The following is a 12571-nucleotide window of genomic DNA, read 5'->3' as shown; positions in this document are numbered from 1 at the left end:
TTGAGGACAAGCAAATGCTTAAGTGTGGGGGTATTTGATAAACCGTAATTTATAAATATTTCTATCCCATGCTTAGCACACTTTATGGGTGATTTTTCCTTAAAATTGGTGAATTTGATACTCCTAATGCCTTAATTTCATGTTTTATACTTAGGTGAGCATAGGAGAGCGAAAGGAACGAGAAACGGGTCAAAAACGAAAAAAAATGGGCCAATGTACAAAATCAACACGGCTTGGACTTCCTCACATGGGCAGACCACACGGTCGTGTCAATTTGGTAGAATCGAAGCACGACTCACATGGGTAGAACACACGCCTGTGTCATTCTAACAGGCTCGAGCACGGCCTAAAGTAATCGCACACGGTCGTGTCCCTATCGAGCCCAAGTTGAGTCTAATTCCGAAAAGGCTAATTTTGAGGGCTTTTACGCATTCTAAAGCCTATAAACACAGAGAGGAAGGAAGGAATTACTCGAAGAAAGCTGATTGTTCCATGTCAGAAGCCAGATTCATCATCAAGACTGAAGATCTCCCCTCAATTTTCCTTCAGGAGTTTTGGGTTTTCTTTATGTTTTGTATTCGTTATTCTTTTGAGATGTTTTCCTTTTTAGTTATGAACTAAATCCCCTAAGTACCTAAGGGGAATGAAACTTAAGACGAATCTTGTTATTATTTTCTGAATTGTATGATAAATATTTAACTTGTTCTTAATTATGTGTTCTTAATTCTTATTTTGATATCCCATGATACTGATTCAAGATAAGCTCTTATTCAGAGGAGGAATAGACCCTGTCTAAGAGTACATTTTTCATAATTAAGCAGAGTTGATTGCGCGAGTAGAAATAGGGTGACAAGATTTTGTTGGATTAGGGTGAAACCTGTAACACCCCAAACCCGGGCCAAATGTTACGACCGAATCCTGCGTGTCACATTGAAGCGTTACTAGAAAAGTCATGTTTTATCTAAAGTCTTTCTTAGTGTTTAAAGAATATCTTCGTTAAAGATTAAAGTGAATGGAAGCTGTGCACCAAGTTTGATGCCAGAAAAGAGGAGGTGAGTCAATTAGGCTACTTAAGTACCCAGCTCTTCACGGATCCAATCTTAGACATGCACACAACCATTGCCACACTTTAACTGAGTGTTTTTTCAGGGAAAACCAATTCGTTTAAAACCATTTGAAAAGGTTATTAATTTTGAAAATGTTTTCGTTGCGGAAGCCTTGCTTTGTTATCGCGATATTTTGAAATCAAGTAACCTTTTTAAAATGCGCCCTAGAGCTATTCAATTTCAAATAGTAAAAACAATATCATATCTAAGCTAACAAAACATACTAAAAACAACTAAAAACAATTAAAGCGGCCTTATTACAAATTAAAACCCAAAACATAAAGGAAATAATCTAAAATAAAAGTGAAGGTATAAACACTTATTTTAAACAGTCCACATGGCCACTCTGAATCTCTCCAGCTCCAAGTCCACCGATCTAAGGCTCACTTGCAAAGATGGGAAAAAAGGGGTGAGTTTGGAAAACTCAGTGTGTAAAGTACCCCAACTAGAGCCCAAATCAGTTTAAGCTTTACTGGGCATAAGCCCTATTCAGAAATAAGAGTTAACTGGGCCTTAGCCCATATCAATATTAATCTGGGCCGTAGCCCTATTACAAGTCGAGATATATTGGGCCTTGCCCATATAAACACAGTTGGGCCCATTTCAATACAGTTGGCCTATAACAAAACAGTCTCATATGATTAATGCATGATAACCCCATCCAACCCTGCACTTGCCTCCGTCCATCCCTACACTTCCTATGGGGAATAAATCACCCACGCCATCCCGACACTTACAGTGTTAGCACCGGTTGCGACACTAACTATAATCCGCGGCAAAGCTGCTTATATTAAAATATGTGGCACAGCCACCAGAACGAGTTCTTCCTCCATAACAAAACCCAACCCCATGCAGTATGACATGTATGCAGAATATATATAATTAACAAGGCATGCTTCAGAAAGACAGTCAGATTATAGCGTAAGAACAGTTATTTATCCTCGAATGGCGTAATCGTAAACTTACCCCTTTAGGGGTATTACGGTAATTCTACCTATCAGAGGTATTTCAGTAATTTTATCAGTCTTTTTAGGGTTTCATGCTCATTAAAGTTATTAACGTGTCTTCAGAATACTTACCGGAAGTTTTTACCTAAATGGGCCCGTTAGCCCATTACCCAATTTCGGCCCATCGAAGCCCAAATTCACCGAGGTGCACGAAATTGTATACTTTGAAATATTACCATTAAAGTTACCAAAATTATGAATACAAACAATCCCACGAGCGCTTGCATGCTCGTAAGTTCTCGAAATGCCGGCTTTTCGGCATTTCGGCTTTTCAGCTTTTTTCGATCTAGTCTACTAGTGGGTGTCGTTTACACACCTATTTTACGACGAAACATTGACGAGTTCCACACACGAGCAGCCTACAATCGATTACTATAACATTAGATTAAAACTCGATAACAACTTAACACATCAAATCCTTACCATATTCGGCCATAGTCCATATCTTTAACCTTTACCTTTATCGATCTCCAACTACCAGATCTAGATGCTCCAACAGTGTCAAACCTCTATGCTCCTTGATTGCTTGTCCTTAAATCCACACTAAATAGATAACAGAACAATAAACAAAACCAATAACCCTTTAGTCTTAGTCGATAGCCACCCTATGCGTATAAGGGTTTTGGCTTTTCTAAAACCCGAAATAAAGAATAGATCTGAGTACCTACCACAGGTTCTTTCAACCAAAACGATTCCACTTTAGTTTCTACTCAGATCTGATGTAGATCCAGCCCTTAAACACTAGCATAAATCGAATCTTAGAGATCTAAAGATTCGACTATATGTCCCTAAAACTATGGTGTTTTCGGCTTTTGGAATTGTGAAGAGGAAGATGATTTGGTATAATGGTTTTTCTTGTGGTATTGCTGATAGGGGTTGAGGTTTAGAGGATGTGAAAATCGACCAAAAGAGATGAAGAAAATAGGAGGATTTTGGTTAGAAGAAATTGGCACAAGAAACAACTTTTGGGATTTCGGCTTTTATGGCAATCGGCTATAGAGGTTTAGAAAAGAATGGGAATGAAAGAGGAGATGAGTAGAATGGTAGGAATGTTTTGGCTAGAGAAGAAAAGAAGGAGAAAAAGAAAATAGAAGAAGAGAGGAGAAGAGAAGGAAGAATTCGGCACTCAGGAGATCTAACTTTGCGTTTTTCGGCTTTTTGAGATACTGAGAAGAGAATAGAATGAAAAGGAAGGCTCTATGTGGCTAACCCTAATTCGAAAAAAAAAGAAAAGAAAATAAAGCTTGCCCTAATGGCCATTTAGACCCACGGCCCAACCTTCCTAAAGCCCCAACCGAATTTCCACTTAAGCTCTATCACATGCCCGGCATATGCACACACACAAAAAAAAAGTAACAATACGCTTACCTTGTGACTTGAACTCTAGCTCCCCCTAAACATCCACACGTGACTCCCCAAACACCTAGGTGGCACCACATGCCACTTTACCACAGATCTTTTTGTGTCCTATTTTACCACCTTAACTTTAAAAGCCCATATCGCCAGAACCCTCTCTCCTAAAATTAAAATTTAGGAATTGCCTCGAATTAAATTTACACTTGGGCCTTTTTTCCCACACCATAAACCCTTCGTAATTTATTTAATTACTAAACTAAACATATAAAATAATAATAACATCCAAATTATTCGGGCCGTTTTCTACCCAAACCCAGACTCAAGGCCCAATACTTCCAGGCCCAAAAATCGGGGCGTTACAAAACCTAATAAGGGGATCCATAGATCGAGTTAATGCAACCCTAGGGTGTTAATTAGAGAAAAGCCTCAATTATTCAATTTAAGGATTAGACGTTATTAATTTTGAATAGGGATAATAACATAACTTAGGAATCTCTACGGAATAGGTTAAATGAATAAATCGTCCGATTCGGAGTCAGAATAACAAGTGAAGTCTAGATGGATTTTTCCTTAGGTATTGTCTTAAGTCAATCGTTTTCCAAAAGTAATCCCCCAATTCTACTTTCTGTGAGTTATTAGTTTAGATAATTAGTTAGTTAAAACAAAACCCCCTTATTTTTAGGCTAGATAATTAAAAGACAGTCATTACTAGTACTTTTAGTTCCTTTGGGTTCGACAATCTGGTCTTGCTAAAACTATACTACTGTACGATAGGGACACTTGCCTACATCTTGATAATAGTTAGTTTCAAGAACGATTCATTATAAATATTTAAAACCTGTCACACGAAAATAGCGATCAGTGAACTTCTCTCGATTGATTTACACTGGACAACAATTGATAGACGAGCCATATGTATTTTCTTATCAAGTGAAATAAGTTTTTTACTCAAAAGATCCAACTGATGAGGGTTGGTACGTTGTACTTCGAAACACCCCTAGAGACTTGTTTGACATGGGCAATGGAAGTAGAGATGACATCGTCGAAAGATCAAAAACTTTGTCTTTTCCAGAACAAAACTTAAACGAAAATATCTTTAGTACTTGTACACAATTTCAATGGGTTCGCCAGGATGTGGATGAAGATATTTACGAATTATGATGTAGTAAGATTTTACGATTTTTTTAATTATATGTAATATTATAATTTAAATCTTGGTTTTGTTAAATATTTCAACTATTTTATATGTACTATTCTTGCTGTAATTAGTTACTAAAATTTCAACTATTTTATGTGTATTACAAAAAAAATGCCTAGAAGAAGATTACAAGATCAAAGTATTGTTTAGAATACTCCAAATTTGGAATAAACAAATAGTGAACAACAGACTGCTATTGGATCTTCGAATGTTCTGAATACACCTGACGACCTTGTAGAAATTCAAAGTAATGTTAACTTTAATTTACATGCGTGTTGACTTTTATTATTGATTTCTTTTTCAAATTCTTATATTATAATATATCATTTTTCAACTGAAAGTGGTGGGATGCGCAAAGCTCGAGGATGTACACTATTCAAAGATTTATACGAGTTAAATCATGTCGAGCGTGTCAAAGTATCTAGAAACGGTCATGGTCAGCCTGTTAGATCAGAAGCTCGACTTTTAGCAGGATATTTGGGCATTATCGCACAAAATGCCAATATGTTGCTTATCAACTACGAGTCATGGCATCAAATGCCTGATAGTAACAAAAATCAAGCTCTCGATAATATTAAGGTAACAAAATGTGAATGTAATTTATAATACTTTGGTTTAAGTTTCATTTATATTTACTTTCTAAACTTGTGTTTTTTGTAGGAGAGATTTTCTTTAGAGGTCTCGGATAATTATGCCAAGAAGGCATTGGGAAAAAAATGGAGAGACCATAAAAGCACTTTAAAGAAAGAATATTTTAAGAAAAATATAAGCCTCAAAGAGAAATTGCGAAATGTCCCGCCGGGAGTGCTAAGGTACCAATGGGAAGATGCGGTTAGATTTTGGAATTCTAAGGAAGGAGAGGTATTACGTACTTCCCAACTCTTATAATTATTTCGGTTTATAGTATTTCATAATGTAGGATCGTGAGCGATTTGGAACAACAAGCAGACAAAGCCAAAAATTCAAGCACACAGTAGGGTCGAAAAGTTTTGCTTGTGTAGCTGAGGCCGAGGTATATTGAATTTATTAATTATGTCAAATATTAAATACTTTTTATTAAATTATATTTTTACTACTATATTGTAGGAACTCTTGTTTGGTAAAAAAGTTAGACGCCTTCAGCTTTTTGACATTACACATAGGAAGAAAGATGGATCTCCTATGACTTCTAAAGCTAGAGAAATTATGGTATATTTACTTAATAAAATTTGATTTATTTTAAATATTTATAATGTTTAATTATAATGGTTTAATTCATCGTTAGTAATTCTAAATATGTTAAGTTATGTTGCATTTGTTTTTATTATATATTTCGTTTGTAACTCTTTGATTGATTTATTAGGAGAAACTAAAGGATAAAAATGCGGAGTATGAAGAGGTTGCTTCGAGTGATAGTTCAGTTAATCTTGACGACATTGGTAATAGAATTATTACTGAAGTTTTGGGTCCTGAAAGGTATGGTCGGGTTCGATTTCAAGGATCTGGTGTTAACCCAACCTAATATTTTAGATCCAGTTCGCAACAATACATGCCTTCAGGGAGTCAAGCTCAAGCTGAAGTTCTAAGGTTAAAAGACCAGATGGCTCATATGCAAGCGAGCACAGTTGAGCAAATTGCTCAACTTAAAGTGGAGGCAGCATCGAGAGAAGCTGAGGTTCAACGAAAATATGAAGAACTCAGCTACAACTTAAAGCGGAGGCAGCAGCAAAGGAAGCAGAGGCAGCAGCGAGGGAAGCAGAGCAGAGCAGAAAGTACGATGTACTCTAGCTACAGCTTCAGAATATGATTAAGATGTTTCAGCAGTCGCAAAATCTACCATCTTAGACATTTGTTTTCTTATTGTAAGAATATTTTAACATTGTAACTTTTAACATTATTGTAAGAATATTTTGAATTACTTCATTTATTAATTTATATTATATATCTTTCGTTGAATTTGAAGTATCATTTAGATTTACTATTTTTGGTTGGATTTCATGCTACAGGAAAGGTTGTATATTGATGAAAATGGGATGTTGCAAATTTTCCAAAGTTAGTGGCGTTTTTCTTAAAAATGTCACTAAAGAACGGTACTTTTAATGGCGTTTGTAATAAAAGCGCCACTAAAGGTACTGTTCTTTAGTGGCGTTTGTGAAAAAATGCCGCTAAAAGTCATGCTCTATAGCGGTGTTTGTTTGTAAAACGCCGCTAAAAGTCATGTTCTTTAGCGGTGTTTGTGATAAAACCACTGCTAAAGGACATGTTCTATAGTGGCATTTGTAAAAAAAGCACCGCTAAAGGTCATGTTCTTTAGCAGAATTTGTGATAAAAGCGCCACTAAAGGTCATGTTCTATAGCGGCGATTATGGAAAAAGTGCCACTAAAGGTCATGTTCTTTAGCGGGGTTTATGGGCAAAGCGCCGCTAAAGGTCATATTCTTTAGCGGCGTTTTTTTCACATAAACGCTGCAAAATTTAGCAGCATTGTCTATAGCGGCGCTTTTCTAAGAAAACACCGCTAAAAGTCTGTTTTGCTGCAGTATACCTTTTATGCATGGTAGATGATAACTCAAGGATCATGTGAAGGGACCAAGCCAGACACCGCTAGAATTACGTGATGGGCGTGGTAGTTGCTTAATGTATATAGAGGGGCACCCTTAGAGGCCACGCCTCGGTGATTAGTGGAGTATAATTATAACAAAGTCTAAAATTTCAAGTTATTGTAAATAATTATTCAAGCATAATAATGTAGGATGATTGTAAGATCTTAGCATTAGCACGATATGTATAACAACCCATTTTCAATGAAATCGGAACAGTGGTTTCGGGACCACAAATCTAAGCCGAAAAGAAAACTTATTTTAATGGTATTGCATGGTATGCATTATGATAGGAATGTCATATAAAAATTTTGATAAGAAAATTTTACCGATTATTTGTTTAATTAGGGAAAGGACCAAATTGCATAAAATGTAAAAGTTGAATTCTAGTAGCTATAAGTATCAAATAGCTATGAAATTTAAAACTTGAGATCCTTATATGATAATTAGACTATGAAAGAAAAGTTAGTAGATATTTTTGATGAATCATCCATGAAAAATTAGAAAAAGGAAAGGACTAAATTGGAAAGTGGAAAAATTAATGGATGATAAATAATTAAATAGAAATAATATCATTTTATATCATCTTCATCCCTAAAAATTCCATGGAAACCCTAGGAGAGAGAAAGAAAACTAATCAAGCTTAATTAGGTATGTTTTCATGTTCTGTTTTAGTATTTTTTATATTTTTGAGATCGGGATAGTTTAATCTATATATTTTGTGGATTAATTTGAAAAGTTATCAAAGTATAGAAGTGTTGTCATGGATGAATATGCTGAAATTTTAAATTTTATGGTAGAAAATGAAAGGTTGTTGATAGATAAACAACTTTTACAAAGTGAATTTTGATAAAAATATGATTTAGGGATTAAATTGTAAAGATGTAAAAGTTATGGAAAAAATTCTAATTTTTGTGAAATATATGTGCTGTAAATGTTATATGAAAATTTTGGTTAGGCTTGGAATAAGGATTAAATTGCATGAATTTCAATTTTCGAGCCTAGGGACAAAATCGTCATTTGTGAAAAGTATAGGGGCAAAATAGTAATTTGCCTAGGATGTTGAATTAAATTGAGAATGAAATGGATTAAATTGATGTTAAATTTATTTATATAGATCTTGAAAGGCTTAATACCGAGTTGGATCGATGAAAATAAAAAGTTTCAGATTAGTAGATTTCGTATACGAACAAGTATCGAGGTAATTTCGTGTAACTAAATTGTGTAAAATTATATGTTTGAATTAAATGTTATATATGTGAATTGTATTATTACCATGTATATGAAATTGATTGAATATCTGATATAATGCATGATAAATGTCAAATCCCGTTTGAATAAATGAAAGTCAATGGATACAAGATTTCTGTATTAGTTGTGATTCAGCATATGTTGCGAACACACCATAGTTCGAAAGAGCATCTCGTTATTTGTCCTCTCGAGCTTCCCGTTATAAGGTTTTTATGAGCTTTCTGTTATAACTCTTCGGAGCATCCCGATAAGTTTTGATCCTACATTTGTTGTAGACACACCTTGGCTCTTATGAGCATCCCGATTATAGGCTCTTCGTGAATTTCCAGTTATGTAATGCCCCAATTTTTGAGAATTCTGTGAATGTTGGCATAGGTTTAATTATGTTAGTGGGCCTCTAGAAGGCCCAAGCTTAAGATAGAACCCGACAATTTTAGTTAATTTTTGTTCCATAAGAAAAAGGGGGTGAAATTATGAAATAGAACCTATGTGAAAATGTTTGAAAATGCTATAGGCTAAATTGAAGTGGCCAAATAAATAGGAGTGCAAAATAGGAGGATTTGCATGACAAACCTCCCATTTTACATGAAGTGGCCAGCCATCATGTTGTTGTAGACAATATGAGTACTTGATATCCATAATTCATGGTACAAATTGATAATGGGTTAGGTAAATGTTTCATGATAATGGATTAGGTAAATATTCCATGATAATGGGTTAGGTAAATGTTCCATGATAATGGTTTAGGTAAATGTTCCATGATGGGCATTTCATGTCTTTTGTATTAAAGAATTAAATGGATGAAATATGAAATTTTATTAAAAGAAAAAGGGGTGAAAAGAACAAAGTTTTGTCCATCTTTGTTCATCATAGCCGAAAGTTAGAGAAGAGAAAGGAGAGGAGAAAGCTCTTGAGTATTCGGTCACTAGGAGGAGGAAAATTGAAGGTAAGTTCTTGGTACCTTGCTTCTATTTTGAGGTTCATGAGTTCTTCTTGATTCTACCTTAACTCTTGAAGCATATTTTGGTTTTTAGTTGTGTTGTGAGCATTTAGTCATGGATTAAAATGAAGGAAATGGTTGTTGTTTCATGTTCTTTTGATGAAAAATGGAAGATAGGTGAAGTTGAGCCAAACAAATGAGCATGCATGTGCCTTAGATGCTAAAGGGAAAAATCGGCTAACATGTTGTGCTTTAAAATGATGAAGTGGAGATTATACTTAAGTAAAATCATAGATATGTGATGATTGATTGGTGATATACATGTTTAAATAACATGCATGCAAGGTATGTGTGAAACAGTGATTTGGTAATAAATCTGCTTGGGACAGCAGCAGTAACGTGACTTTGGAAAATCACCATAAATTGTGGGAGATGAATTAGAAGCTGAATAAATTATGTAATTAAAGATTATTGAGTGTAGTTTCTAATGAAATAAACAAGAACATATTTTGAATTCTGTAAAATGAGAAATTTGATTTGAAATGAAGAGTGGTCAGATTAGTCAAATAGTGAAACATGGGAAACTTTGAGAAAAATATGGTATTGATTGGCTAAACCAAAAATTCTGAAAATTTTATGGATAGAATATATATGAGTCTATTTTTAGGGAAAATTAACGGCACTTGATTTAGAGTTTCGTAGCTCCAGTTATAAATGATTTAGTGACTGTTGCTCAGGAAGACAGCTTGCAGTGAAATTATGATTATGTGGTAAACACTGACAAAAATTTGTTAATGAGTTGCTTATTGATTTCTTATAAGCTTACTCTGATCTGTAGGTGTGGTTTGCCGAATATTGTAAGGGGTTAATACGTAGTTCATATTTGAATAGTTAGATTAACGTGTTAGTAATCCAATTGTAGGCGGTTCGTGTGTGGATCTCGTCAGCATATCGTCGCAAACAGGTGTGTAACTAACACCCTCTTATAGACTAGATTGACACAAGCCGAAAAATCGAAATGCCGAAAAGCCGGTATTTTGAGATCTTGCGAGTGTGTGAATGCTCATGAGATTAATAGTGTGATGTATATAGTAAATTAAAGCGATAAGACTGCAGAGTGCGCGATTCTGTGCATTTCGATATTTTTGGGCTTAATGGGCCAGAAACGGGATAATGGGTCAACGGGCCCAAATTGGTAAGAAAACGCGGTAAGTGTTTCTGATCGTACGTAAATGGCTATGTTATGTATGAAAACCTTAGGAATAGTTAAATTACTTGAATACCCCTATGTATGCAAAATTACCATTATACCCCTAGGGTTACTTTTGATTGAAAAGCATGACGATTTGATTCTGTATGATGTATGCCATAATTATATATCTGTTGCATGGGGACTTGGGTTATACTATGGAGGAAGCATCCTGGTGGCTATGCCACAATTATCTGATCTGGTGGCTCTGTCACATATATCTGTCCTGGTGGCTAGGCCACAATTATCTGATCTGGTGGCTCTACCACATAATCTGATTTGGCGGCTCTGCCACAATATCTGTATCTGGTGACTCCGTCACAATATCTGGCAGCCTCGCTGCGATTTCTGTGGTGTGTAGCGGCTGGGTGGGTCGAGTAGTCTCCCCACATGGTGTAAGGCTGGTACGGGGGTGTTATGGATGAATCTGGGTTAGGTTTCTGAATAAACATGTAATATCTGTTCTGTTCTGTTATGGGCCTCTGGGCTTCATTCTGAAATCTATTCTGGGCTAAGGCCAACTTATTCTGTTTCTGTGGTTTGAGCTGATTTAGACTATGGTTGGGTTATTTTACACACTGAGTTTTCTCAAACTCACCCCTTATTTTTCATCCACGTAGGTAAACCCCAACCATAGTGGGCTTGGAGCTGTGAGGGAATTCGGAGTGGCCACACGTTTTGCAAATTCCTGTTTTCTTCCGGTGAATTGGACATCTTTTCTTTTATTTTTATGATTTGGGTTTTAAGTTGTAATAAGGCCGCTTAATTATTTTTGATGGTTTTGATATGTTTTATTAAGATAGGTATTACTTATATTAACTCTTGGAATTGGATAGCTTTAGGGCGCGTTTTCAAAATTAGTAATTGATTTCAAAATAACACAACAACAAGCAAAGCTTCCGCAATGAAGATATTTTCCAAAATTAATCACTTTTCCTAAAAAGGACTTAATCAAATCGGTTTCCTAGAAATATACATGACGTTAAGATGTGGCAATGGCGTTGTGCATGTCTAGGATTGGATCTGAAGGGAGCCTGGTACTTAAGCAGTCTGATGGACTCACCTCCTCTTTTCCGGTTTCCTACCTGGTGCACAGCTTCCATCCACTTTAACCTATAATGAAATCATATTTTAAAACACTAAGTAAGTTTTTCTGGATCAACAATATAAAATATTTTGAATGCTTCGATGTGGCATGTCGGATCCGACAATAACGTCTGGGCCGGGTTTGGGGTGTTACAAGTTAAATTGGCTCTTTGTGAGCTTCCCGATAGTGCTCGCTTGAACTTCCTGATATTGGATATCCTGAGATTCTCGATATGGTTCTTTGTGAACTTCCTGATAAGGTTCTTTGTGAACTTCCTGATAAGGTTCTTTGTGAACTTCCTGATTATGGCTCTTATGAGCTACTTGTTATATAGGCCAGATAAGCTTCCCAATAGGCTCTTTATGAGCTTCCTGAAATGGCTCTGTGTGAGCTTCCCGTTACAAGGCTCGAGAGTGTGCTTCTCAATTATGTACCCTAATTGAGTACTCTCGGTTATGAATTGATGAATTATAATGGTGTACTCTGAAGTGTACTTTATGAGTGTATACATCGATATTTCAAATAAATTCAATGGAAAAAACTCTGATATGATTAAATTGAACTTGAAATGATTTGTTATCAAAATGTACATACAATATGGAATATGTATATGAAAGTTATTAAATGATGAGCTCATCCATGTTCTTGGTATTATGTGAATTATTTGACTAACATGGTTTGGTGAAGTTGTGTTTTAGGCTATAAGCCAAATTGTTTGGATGCATTATTGTATACTTATCTTAAATGTAAATATATGGTAAGTTAAATTCCTGTTATATGAACTCACTAAGCATTAAAT

The sequence above is a fragment of the Gossypium hirsutum genome, chromosome A08 (genome assembly GCF_007990345.1).
Source record: "Gossypium hirsutum isolate 1008001.06 chromosome A08, Gossypium_hirsutum_v2.1, whole genome shotgun sequence".
NCBI lineage: Eukaryota > Viridiplantae > Streptophyta > Magnoliopsida > Malvales > Malvaceae > Gossypium > Gossypium hirsutum.
Note: the sequence above shows the minus strand (reverse complement) of the source record.